This window comes from Betta splendens, chromosome 9 (genome assembly GCF_900634795.4).
Source record: "Betta splendens chromosome 9, fBetSpl5.4, whole genome shotgun sequence".
Taxonomy (NCBI): domain Eukaryota; kingdom Metazoa; phylum Chordata; class Actinopteri; order Anabantiformes; family Osphronemidae; genus Betta; species Betta splendens.
In genome coordinates, this window is record NC_040889.2 from 14,925,387 (window position 1) to 14,937,308 (window position 11,922).

Below are 11,922 nucleotides of genomic sequence, written 5' to 3' on the forward strand. Positions count from 1 at the left end.
ATAAAAAGGAAGAGCTGGAAATTAGCTGTCACATCTTATTGACAGCGCCCGCTCTGTGTGTTATGACAAGACAAAGACGGTGGCAAATAATAAATGCCTTGGCTCCCCCTCACTGCAATAGGTGATTTTTACAAAGCAAAAAAACTACAAGTGCTGCCAAGAAAAAAACAATTTATGTAGAAGTTTTCCACTTTATCTTCTTGTTTGTGACAGAACCACTGTAGAGTTTATATTACACATGTTTACAATGAACACGACTTGTTGATTCACTGATCTGCAGCGTCATTCGGCTTTGGACACACCGTTTATGGATGCTGCGATTTGAAGTGAGCAACAGAAATGTATCAGCAAAGTGCATTTTATTTTGAAATGCTTTGTTTGTCTGTTGAGAAATCGTATCCCCCGGTCTCCGGAGCCTTCTTTTGTGCGCCGTAGTTTGTTCCCAGCAGGAAACATCCAGATCCAAAGCAGCTGTATAGCGCTTGTCTACAGCTGAGTGGGAGACTTGTGCTGCTGAATCAATGACCAATTCTATTTCATGCGCCACGCTGACATTTAACCAATAGAGCCGGAAAGGTTAATGGGATTCCATATGTAGGCACAGACGACTCGTAGTGTATGCGGCGCTACTTAGAGGGAAACCAAACAGACGGGGGAGGATCCGCCTCCAGCTCAGCTCTACAGCATCACGTCCGAGGGCCGACCAGGCAGACCTCAGATCAGCTCCTCTCCTTTTCACCTTGCGCGTCTCGTTTTCAAACGTCTACGCTCGCTGTCACTTTCCTTGTTCTCAGCTCATCTTTGTCCGCCCTTTCATCATGGTCTCCGTGTCTTCCGTCTGCAGCTTATCTGCCTGTTCCGTCCTCCTGTCTGTCTTTTCTACCTCTGCGAGAAGACGCAACACTCTTGGACTAATCGTTTAAGCATCCTCCTCCTCCTCCTCCAGCTTCCTCCTCCTCGTTGCCGCTTCGCTTCTCAAGTGCCAAACAAGTGAGCGTTTATAAAAGGGAGAGGACGCGTACGGTCCGGCCTGAACCTGCTCCAAATTTCATTTTCACAAGAATGGCTGTAATCAGCATAGGAGAAGAAATGAAAGCAGAGTTTAATGCCAACATTGTTGAGCTGCAGTGATGGGAGCTGCAGTGATGGGAGCTGCAGTGATGGGAGCTGCAGTGATGGGAGCAGGGTAGATGCTGGTTCCTGGCTGCTGTAATGCAGTTGGACAGCTTAGACAAAAACACAATTACCCAAACACAAGGGAGGGGAGCTCACCCTGCTGCTCTGATCCACCGCCCTGATGGAGCGTAGGTACCGGCAACGGAGTGTGAAAGAGAAGGAACACACAGCCGCACACGATACACATGATAGCCTTAAAGCAATGCTTGAAGGATTATGGGTAATAGAGAGCCCATCACAGGGTGCGCATCATGAGCGCACACTGAAAAGGTTCAGCAAGTGGGCTACACACGCACACACACACAAACGCACACACACACACACACTCACACGCACGCACACACACACGCACGCACACACACACACACACACACACACACACACACACACACACACACACACACACACACACACACACACACACACATGCACAGTGGAGAAGAATGCAGCATTGCACAACAGGAGACACGAATGCAACAAGGGTTTTAGAACTTGAGGTCAGAGAACAAAAGTGCATTTTACAAACAGAGGAACCACAGTCTGATATTAGATCTGGTCCAGTGTTAATGGTAAAGTAGCAAATGAAGTGAAGGAACCTGAAACAAAGACGCAGAAACACTAATTACATTTGTGTCTCGGCGCTCGGTGTGCGACAGCGCGTGCTCAACCTGCATTAAACCCATATTACTGTTACAGCTTACGAGCAGAGACTTTAATCTGCAGCCCAGCTTTGTGGATCCAAAACCACAGACTTGCACACGGTTTTATTTCCTCATTAATAAATAAAGTTTCTGCTGCCTTTGCTGACTGTGACTTTCTGTGCTGCACTTGCCCACGTGTGACCTTTCCGTGTCTCTACTGCGCTCCACGTTTTTGTATCTGTTTTTTTATCTCTGCTTGGAATGTGTTTAAATGTTCAAACCATCCATGTAAACTGTCATGTCTTTTCTGAGGGGCCTTCACTTTGACACGGTTGTGGATTAGCTCATGTCTTTTTTTGTTCTTACTGTGATTTAAGGCTGTGAGTTACTAACCCTATGAGAGCTACAGCTACAGTAGTAAAAACCCCCAAACTCCATTTCCTGTGCAGTAAGTAACAGTTTTCCATTAAGTTTACTAATATTCAGTTGACTTTACCACAAAGACAAAATATTCAAAAGTTCAAATTCATTTTTTTAAGGCATCCCAAATATTAAACGTCTACTAATCTAAACTATAGAACATTTACAGTATTAGGAAAATTATGATTCAAATACATGAGTACAAAAATATATTTGTGGTTACAGTCAAATGTTTAGTTATTCAATTATCTCAAATTTTAAATTTAAACTGAATTTTATCAGATTTTTTTCCAGTGGAATTTGTTGGGCTTTCTACATAGTTCTCTGTCCTTTCCTGTCCTTCAGACGACTTCTGTGAATCGACACCATGTAAATAAACTGAAGTGAATCAAGCATTAAACTGAGCTCTCGACGGTTAACGTGATGAACTCCCTTACATCAGATTGTAATTTTCATGCATGCACATTAGCAGGCTAGAGTTAGCACTCATTTGATTTTATAGCTATATGGGCGCCGACAGCTAATTTGACGTTCCATCATTCCGGCCTGACATTTAGTGTCCATGCATGTCAGCGTGCTAATAGGCTAAAACTATGACATTATTACTGAGAGGAAGCCTGAACCGTCCATTCTCCTTCTTTGCCACCAAATCCAAACACTTGTTAGCTTACAAATTGTCCCATTTTATATTTTTACCAAATTTCTTTTCCATAATTTGAGTCTAAATAACATGAGGTTTGCTGAAGGTGAGCAGATAGGCAGCAATCTCAGTTGGCAATTTGCAGATTTAAGTGGATATCCTTCTATATTTCAAATACATAGACATTAGAAGACCAGACAGGCAATAGAGGCTTTATTATCTTCACACCCTGTCACTGTCCTGTGCTACTAAATGTATTCATATTGATCATTCTTTAAAAATCGGATGCAGCGACAGCGAACATACCACTTTACCTGTTTAGTCTAAATTTATGACACGCTCCCTGAGATGAGATAAGGCCTCGTATGGTGGGTCTTATCTCAGACAACAGCTTGTGGTTTTCCTCTGTGCTAAATGTCACCATGAATTATGCTCCTTTCCCTCCACGTCGTAGCAGCCGTTTGCCTCCTCCAGCAAGAGCTCTTAAAGCTTTTGTTCGCCATGAAATAAAAGAATGGGTTCTTCTGTGATTTAAATGATTCTGTGCTCTCTCTGCATTAGTCATGTGGTGACCTCCGTACAGTAGCTTGCCACCATTACCCCAAAACTGGTGGATGGTGCTTACTGTACATACTTTGTATCAGCTTTTTGGGTTCAGGTGAAGCCACAAACACCACTAAGCTCCAGCAGATTCGCTCGAGTTCTGAGAAGCAAAAGGGACGTTTCTCAAAATCCTCTACTGCCTGACTTCAAAGCAGGAGCGGCTGAGGTAAGTGTGTGACTTTGGAGTGAAAGGGACTCTGTAAAACACCAACAATGTTGTGTGACTGCGAGTAATTTGTGCACACGTACACACAGCCAAACAAGACGCAGTGTTGCAAGGACAAGCAGACACACACCCGTGAACACCCCCCGTTCCACTGGAAACTGCAGAGCGGCTGAAACAGAACCCCGGTTGTTCAAGAAGAAAGGGTGAAGAGAGGGTGCAGCCACACGATAGCAGAGATTGGGGGGGGGGGGGGGGGTTGTACCGGGATCACAGGGCCTTTCTGTTTATACTATATTCCATCTGTATCGCGTTACGGCTTTGTGCTTGAGAGAGACTTAACTAAAAGAGTCGAAAGGAGAGAGAGCGAGCGAGAGAGACAGAGAGAGAGAGAGAGAGAGAGAGAGAGAGAGAGAGAGGCCCAACGGGGAATAGTGGGTCACAGAGGATTTACTTCACCCTGTCCAGAAACCTGTTTTTCAGGAAAGAACAATACAGCCAGTAGTAAAAGAAATGGAGTAAGAAAAGCTGGAGCAGGTTGGGGGAGGGGGAGGGGGTAGAGATTGATGACACAGTAAGGAGAAATATAGAGAGGAGGAAAAAAGAGGTAAGGAGTCCCCAAGTTGAGTCTCAGGTGGGGGGGGGGGGGGGGGGGGGGGGGGTCTGGAGGCCGGCGTCGGCTTCAAAGCGATTCCAAATTGAAAAAGCGAATTGAGAACAGGACGGGATGAGATGGAAAGACGAGAGAGAGTGAATGAGGGAGGCCGAGAGAGAAGAAAGAGAGACGGGGAGGGAGGGGGACAAAGGAGGGGGGGGGGGGGGGGGGTCCCCGAGGACGAGTTCTGCATTTGAATTTGAAATTGGAAACAGAGTGTCAGGTCACCGCTCGCGCTGCAGCCAGCGCTGCTGCCTCTCTACAGTATGAGAATGCGCTCTCTCTCCGCCTCCCCCCCGCCTCCCCCCTCCTCCCCCTCCGTGTTCTGAGCAGTGCAGATGGTGCAGTGTTCGCCCGCAGATATTAAGAAACCCCGGAGACCGAGCGCGCGAGAATGAGCGCGAAGCGTCGCGCACGTGTCTTCGGGGTCGAGTCCCGCGGTCGCGCCTGTTTTACGCATGCAGTGAACATATGCCGCTGTGCAAGCGTTTGAACACGAACACGCACCAGCGCGAGATGACTCCCACATCCCGCGCGCGCGCGCACAGAAACGCGGGAGTCTCGTGCTTCTGCCGGTAACGTGCAATTATGTGGCTATGATGTCATTGATTTTTCTGCATTGGTTGGAAGCTGCCTGATGCCGAGCGATTAGAGAGCGCTGGAAAGTGCCGCGCCGTGTGGAATACTAATATGCTCATTTGTGAGCACTGGCTAAAAGGGAAATGTTTTTCCATGCATCCCTGCTGCTAATGTTTACCTCCACAGAGCTGAGACTGAAGAGCGGAGCGGCGGGCGGAGTGATTGGCAGGCTGACTCAGCCCTGACAGACACGTGGATCCCAGCCGCCTGACGAGGCAATAGACTGGCCCCGGGTCCTGAGTGGACAGAGAGGAAGAGCAGGAGGGAGAATAAACAAGCGGGGGGAAAGGGAGCGATAGGACGGGTGGAAAAGAAATATATTGATGGATTTCATTTGAAGTGAGATATCCACAGTTTGGAAAAGAACCGTGACAGGACGTCTAACAAAATGATTGATAGAGCAAAAGGCAAGTAAATAATTGAATTTCTGAAAGGGAGCAGATAAATAAAAGTTCTGGAGCTTAAGCCGCGCTGCAGAGTATGATACATGTATAATGATCTCAGCCTGTCACAGGCATTTAGTGACACGAGTACAATACATTCATTTAAGCCTGTTGCCGCGCTAAATGAATGACTGACTACAGAACACGACCATCAATCACACACAGTAAGTCCTAGGTATACGTATAAATGAAATGAGCACATCAACGTAATGATATACTGAGGTTTAATACTACTCAGTAGGAACGGTAGGCTACAGTGCCAAACACGTTGCAGTAAAAGGCCAGAGTCAAAGTTCATGTCTTCTGTCCTGCTGAGTTTTGACCCAGTAGTTTTGCCTGACGGCCGGTGAGTTGATCAGACACCAAGTACAGGGTGCTCAGCTCTGTGCTCCCTCTGCTCGTATTTACCTAATTAAACAGGAGCAAATAGACAAATGGTGACGTCTTGGGCTTTCTAGAACTCCAGGCCAGTTATTTTGGTGAAACCGTCCAAGTGCATGAAAGCCATGTAATGTAAAACCAGCAGAACATCAGCTGGATCAAGCTGGAAATATATTTCAGTTTTGACCCAGTGCTCTTGGAAAACACATTTAACTGAGCATAATGTGATGATGCAGTGTTGCTCGCTGAATGTCCCAGTTTATAAAGTGTAGTTCTCTTCGTGTTAAAGGTTCTTTATATGTAATGTAATGTTACCTATATGTGTATATGGAATGTAATACTGAATTCCTATGCAACTAAATGTACTGTAAGTTTACTTAAATGTTTAAATAGACATTTGGAAATGAAGCCTGTTTCTTTCCTTCCTTTCCCACATTCATTCTTCGTGCAGGTGATTTTGTTCTTCATGGAAATTTCATCCGGAAGTGGACAACGGACAAACAAAACCAGTAACAATTAGCAGTTGTTGCATTTTTAATGTCTGCAGCTTCCCAACAGTTGTAATAATAACTGAATGTCAGTAAATGCACTGACCTGTCAGTGGCCTAGTGCTGCATGAGTCGAAACAGTGTAGAGAACAGGGAAGATCTACTGAGGAAGATGGGACGGAGAAATAATTGAATGAAGCAGATGAACCCAAAGGAAAAGAACGCTCAACCTGGGAAGGTGAAACTGACATAAGGACGCGGAGGCAGACTATGATGCAGGCGTACGTGAAGAGGAAAAAGGCCCGATGAGCGTCTGTCTCCAGCTGACAGAACAAAAGGATATTCTACAGGAGATTTTTGAAGCAACCTGAAAAGAAAGGGGCAGAAACATAGATAGAATGAGACAGAAATACCCAGAGGACATCAACTAAACATCCAGTTCCACCTCAACAAAGCCTCTCTGTTTCACCGATTATGTGACGAGGCAGAAGGAAGCGCTGAGGGAGAGAGAGAGAGAGAGAGGAGAGACAAAGAGGGAGCAGCGGTTTCAGCTGAACAAGGCTAATAGAGACGGTGAGAGATGTTAAGAGAGAGGAGAGAGGGGTTAAGTGAGAGAGCGCATCACGGGTTGGGAGACAGAGTGATGGAGAGACGGGGAGACGTGGGAAGGTCTCCCTGTGCCCGAAGGAGCCTGAGACGAGAGCTCTGAGGCGTCAAACAGCACGAGAACCACGCGGCCTATTTAAGCCTGCAGAGGCACAGAACCGGACCGGACGGAGCAGCAGCAGCCTGTGGACTCTGTAATAATGTCCAATCACAGCGGCTCGGTTCGCCTGAGGAGAAAGGACCTCACAGAAACAATTCTCTGCACAAGCCAGTGTGTTATGACATGTCTTCAGAATACAATAATCTCACCATGGGAAAAGAAGTTATTTAAATCTAAACTCAAACTCACTTTGTTTTGTGTGAACAGCGATGACAGTTTAAGGTAGAAAGTTCATTGATGTTCCTTCAGTGGTTTCCTTTACCCAGAGAACCCATTAAGATGAAAACGTGACTTCATATTTCATCGGTGACGTGACGTGTTCCAGGTAGCACCATATTCTGTTTGCTGCTGGTTCTATTATAGAAAAGCAGCACCAATAAACGCAGAGAAGCCTGGTCTGAAACGCCATCGCTGCCAATCATGAATGCGGAAAACTCACAAACAACCGCATCCCAAGCGATTAGCCGCCAACACTGGGTCATTCCACCGCAGGTGTGCAGCACCAGGCTCTGCCCATCACAACCCCCCTCAGCCCAGCGTGCAGGAGCGCTGACGCGGCACGGCGCCGCCTCTCCGCAGGCAGACGGACGCAGGCAGACGCGCTCATCAGCACATACGCGCGCATTAGGAAATAAGCCGTACAGAAAACAAACAAAGCACTTTGAGACGCACGCACACGCTCATCTGATACGTCTGCGCGCACACATTTGTGCATTCAGCACTTTAAAGCAAACCATTAGTCGCTCAATCAGGCAGACTCCACCGGGGAGAGAAAGCTAATTAACGGCCGTATCGAAACGCCGAGCCTCGCGTTTTATCAAGGCTTCAGGAAACGGAATGGGCCCTCGCTGCCATATTGTCCTCTCTCTCTCTCTGCCTGTCAGTCTCTCCTTCGCTGTATCTCCCCGCATTCACAGTCCCAGTGAAAAAAGAATAATGAATATGCTGGATTAAAAAAAGCACAAGATGATCTTGGGTGTTAAATAGTTTGATTGTGAAGTCTAATCCAATTTAAAATAAGCAATTAAAGTCTTGCATGCTTTCAGAATAGTCTTTTTTTTTTTTCAAACTGTAATGTTTTATGGTGTTACCGGTTGAATTGTTCAGCGACAGCGCGGATGGAGACGGGTGGAGGGGGGAGATGCATGCCAACGAGGCAGCGAAAGGTGAAGATGCAAACTACAATAATATAAACAAGCATTTTGATAAAGTGCGTTCCCGCCGCTCGACATTTGTATTCAAGGCAGTGCCGCCAGTTTGACAATAGCTCTGAGAGGCAGCCAAAAGCAGCGGACATCAAATCGATCATAAATTTAAAAAGGCGGGGATCGAACCCGGGACCTCGCCTCGCTACAATATCAGCAGACGGTAACCACCATTTTCCTTCCACGCCCAAACCTCACGATCTAAAGTCACATTATAGCGCAGTTCGGCCAGAGCTGTAGCTGCGTATCCACATTAGCATGCGAGCAGGAAGTCCCATAAGGCCTAATTAAAAAGCCTATATGATAAAGCACAGCGAACGGTGATGGCAGCAGGGGGCGGCTCTCGCTTCCTGCTAGCTGTTATTTGAAAGCCTGCGATGCTAATTATTTGTAAATGCTATGCTGTAATAGATGGTGTAGTGTTTGGAGCCTAGCAGTCATAAACGGAGCCAGACACAGAACAGCGTCGTCCTCGTCTCCCAGGGCTTCTCCCTCCATCACACCCAATGCAGCTCTCTGCCCGTTCACCGCAGGGGGCCGGTCCGTGTGTGAGGTCACTGCCCAGCTTTGTGTGTCTGTGAGCCTGAACTTTGCCTTTGAGTCCACCCTTTGCTTCATCGCTGCCCGTTTTCCTGTCCCTGCTTACACGTTTGACTGTAATGGGGCAGGGTTTGCGTTCTGTCTCCTGATGGATACGTTTGTAGAGCGGACTGTGCTCGTGTGCTTCCCCCTCATGGTGATGCCATTTCCTAAAAGCAGTGAGTCAGACATTCAATTCCCTCGTGTCTTTCTTTGCTGAGCTACACCGGCGTCATACTGCATGACCTTTGACCTCATCATTTCCGTTGTGAAAAAAGTCTTTTCTGAAGACAGCTTTGACATGACTGGTATAAATATTGTTCCAATTACTCTCTGTGACAAATTATCATCATCACTTTAGTTTAGTCCCTCTATGTGCAAATGTAATATATTATGAGATGCTGCTATGTTGTTGTTGTTGCATTGTTATTCTTTTCTTTAGAAATGTTAATATGAAAGAATCTCATCTTTTGCCTTTAGTGTTTCCTTACATTTAACTGAAACACTTTTATGTGTGCAAGTCAATCATAAGCAGAAAAGTAATTTATTTATACACAGACATGGGTCCCTTTAAGGCTGAACAGTGTAGGTGAGGAAATCCTAAAGAGCGCCGTGTGTATCTGGTATAATAACTGCAGGCCCGCATGGCCAAGCATTGTCTGAGCACGGCTACACGCCTATCTAAGGCCCAGCGTCCACCGTAAACACAGTCCGCGTGCTCATAAATCACATGGCGCTTGTAATCATGGACTGTGCGCTGGGGAAACGCTTCCCTCTTGGGAACGTTTCATTTCCCACCCATCCATGAGACCATGAAACGACTGCTTGTCATTTTGCCTTTACCTTGTATTTTGGCCAAGCTGTAAACACAGAGAGGTTTATACAGTATTTATTAAGTTGTTTCTAACAAACATCACATCCAATATTTCACTTTTACTGTTTATGTTGCATAATTACTAAACCTGTTACTTACTGAAGTCATTCAATTCTTTAAGAAGTTTACATCAGTGAACGTTTGACGTTATTACACCATTGACTCAAACTAAGCAGTTTGGACAATGTTTACTTCTGAGGGGACATCATAGATTCTTCACTGCGTGGACTCATTCCTTGTTTGGCCGCCTCTAATTAAAAGTTTTGTCCAGAATACGTCTCATGAACTAATAGGCGTTAACAAGACCCTGCTCCAAGTTAGCAGGCTTCATAGCTCAGAGAGCCGTATTTCCCTTTTCAATAACTTCTTATTGAATGAAGTTATGTGCCGTGGTGAGTAAAATGTCAGGAGGAAATAAACAGAAAGACAGATTGAAATTAGGGAGCGCCGCTGGGAGCCACATGTAGAACCTGCCACTGCTGAGTCTAAAAAAAAAAAAAAAAAATGAATCAACACTTGACTTTATTATCCGTGCTGCTGTGCATTCAGTGCCTTTATTAGAATATATACCCCTGCAGTCACTGGAATGGGAGATATTGAGCTACCTGCTGCCTGCCATTCAGAACCTCATAGCAAACAAGTGGGAGCTACTTGGTCTAAACCAACACGATGCCCCTGGGAAATAGACGCTTCGAAGAAAGTGGCCACCGCTGTTAGAGTGCACCGGTAAACGACAAAAGGGGCAAGAGATTTTTCTTTGGCAGAACACAGTGCAGTGCGTGTAAATGGACACACTGGTCACTTGAGATTAATATGGTTCTCCAGCTTGAATCAGGATGATTTCAGATGATTGGCAATTCTGCAGTTTAACACAAACTGCATATCTGAGCCTTTAGCCTTCTCTTAAAAATAACAGGAACGCATATTGTTCAATGTTTCAATATGATTTAACAGCACCTCAGACTACATCTTAAATCTCTAGATTCATCACACAATCGTACAACATTGAGAATCTAGTGGAGACGTGATGAAGCCTTGATGTATTAAAATGGGCCTGGATTGACTCCAGGTTATGTAAAACCAACGAAGTGCCAACTGTGTGTAACAAGGTTTACCCGAACACTCGTTAAATGAAAATTTCTTTTTTTTTTAATCTCAGTGAAGTGTGATGCATTTATTGCCTGACTGAGAATTTGTTCTGATTATTTCGCAGACAGAAGGCGTACAGAAGCGCAGCGGGGGTCTGAACAGTCCTTAAATTATTGAATTACCTCGCTCGCGCCGGCCACCTTTTCTTCCCCGCGGACTCCTTAATTGTACGTGACAGCACGGACGAGATCTTTCTGTGCGCTTCAGAGTTCATTTGGCCGTTATTATCGGTGGCATCAGTGGGACGCGCTGAGCCAGGTCCAGGGGCAGCGGTGCATGCCACAGCCCCCCCCCCACCCCACACGCTCCACAGTGAGTGGGGAGTTGCTCTCCGCTCTCTCACTTTCTTTGAATTTCGCTCTGTTCTCGCTGCTGATGAAAGGCCTGCGTGATGCATGTGTGGTGTATTTTTGTACCGCTTCGGTATTAATCCTCGTCTAGTTTTGAGTTATGACCCTCAGAATCTGGAGATTGTCAGAAATGCATTTGCCTGATTTATCTTTTATTCATAGCTGTAATATGTTTTTCTTTCATCAACCGATGCCATCTTTCTTGGATTCCTCATGTCTGATTGCACGTCCGACAGTTCTTTCATTTCCGTAGCACATGGAGAGACTGATTTTTTTAGGCCAAATGAACTGGAAGCTAATCTTTGAAATGACATTTTTCCACCCAAGACAGCTCTCGTGTCTTCATTAAAATCCCCAAAACAGACTCCAAAGACTGAAGCAGAGCCAAGACATTCAAAGTTTGTGTGCTAATAAATAATCCAAGCAGATACAGCTGAGCTACAAAGACCTTATTTTGTCTGTGTCTTTGTAGAGACGGTGGACAAATACACTTTTAATACTTTTTAAAATTTGTTTTAAAGTTGTGTAAATGTAAGTAATCCTGAGTTCTGCATTTTTTCCAAAAGTAAATAACTAGTTTTGGAACTTTTATTGCGAACTGTAATGAAAAAAATGTTTCTTCCTTATTCTATGTGGTTGTCATATGATTTATGACATATGTTCTGCGATTCATATCTCATGTTTTATGACATTTCACCTAGATTGTTCAATGCTTGTCTCTGCCTGATAGACCCTAGCTCCCAAACCCAA

The 11,922-nt window shown here is 45.4% G+C and overlaps 1 long non-coding RNA gene across 1 annotated transcript; it reads left to right on the forward strand.

The window, feature by feature from the left end:
* The first annotated feature begins 4,640 nt into the window (after positions 1-4,640).
* Positions 4,641-6,169, forward strand: LOC121202481 (uncharacterized). Its single transcript, XR_005898122.2, has 2 exons — positions 4,641-4,873; positions 5,064-6,169. It is a non-coding gene; the product is annotated as an uncharacterized LOC121202481 (long non-coding RNA).
* The last annotated feature ends 5,753 nt before the right edge of the window (positions 6,170-11,922 follow it).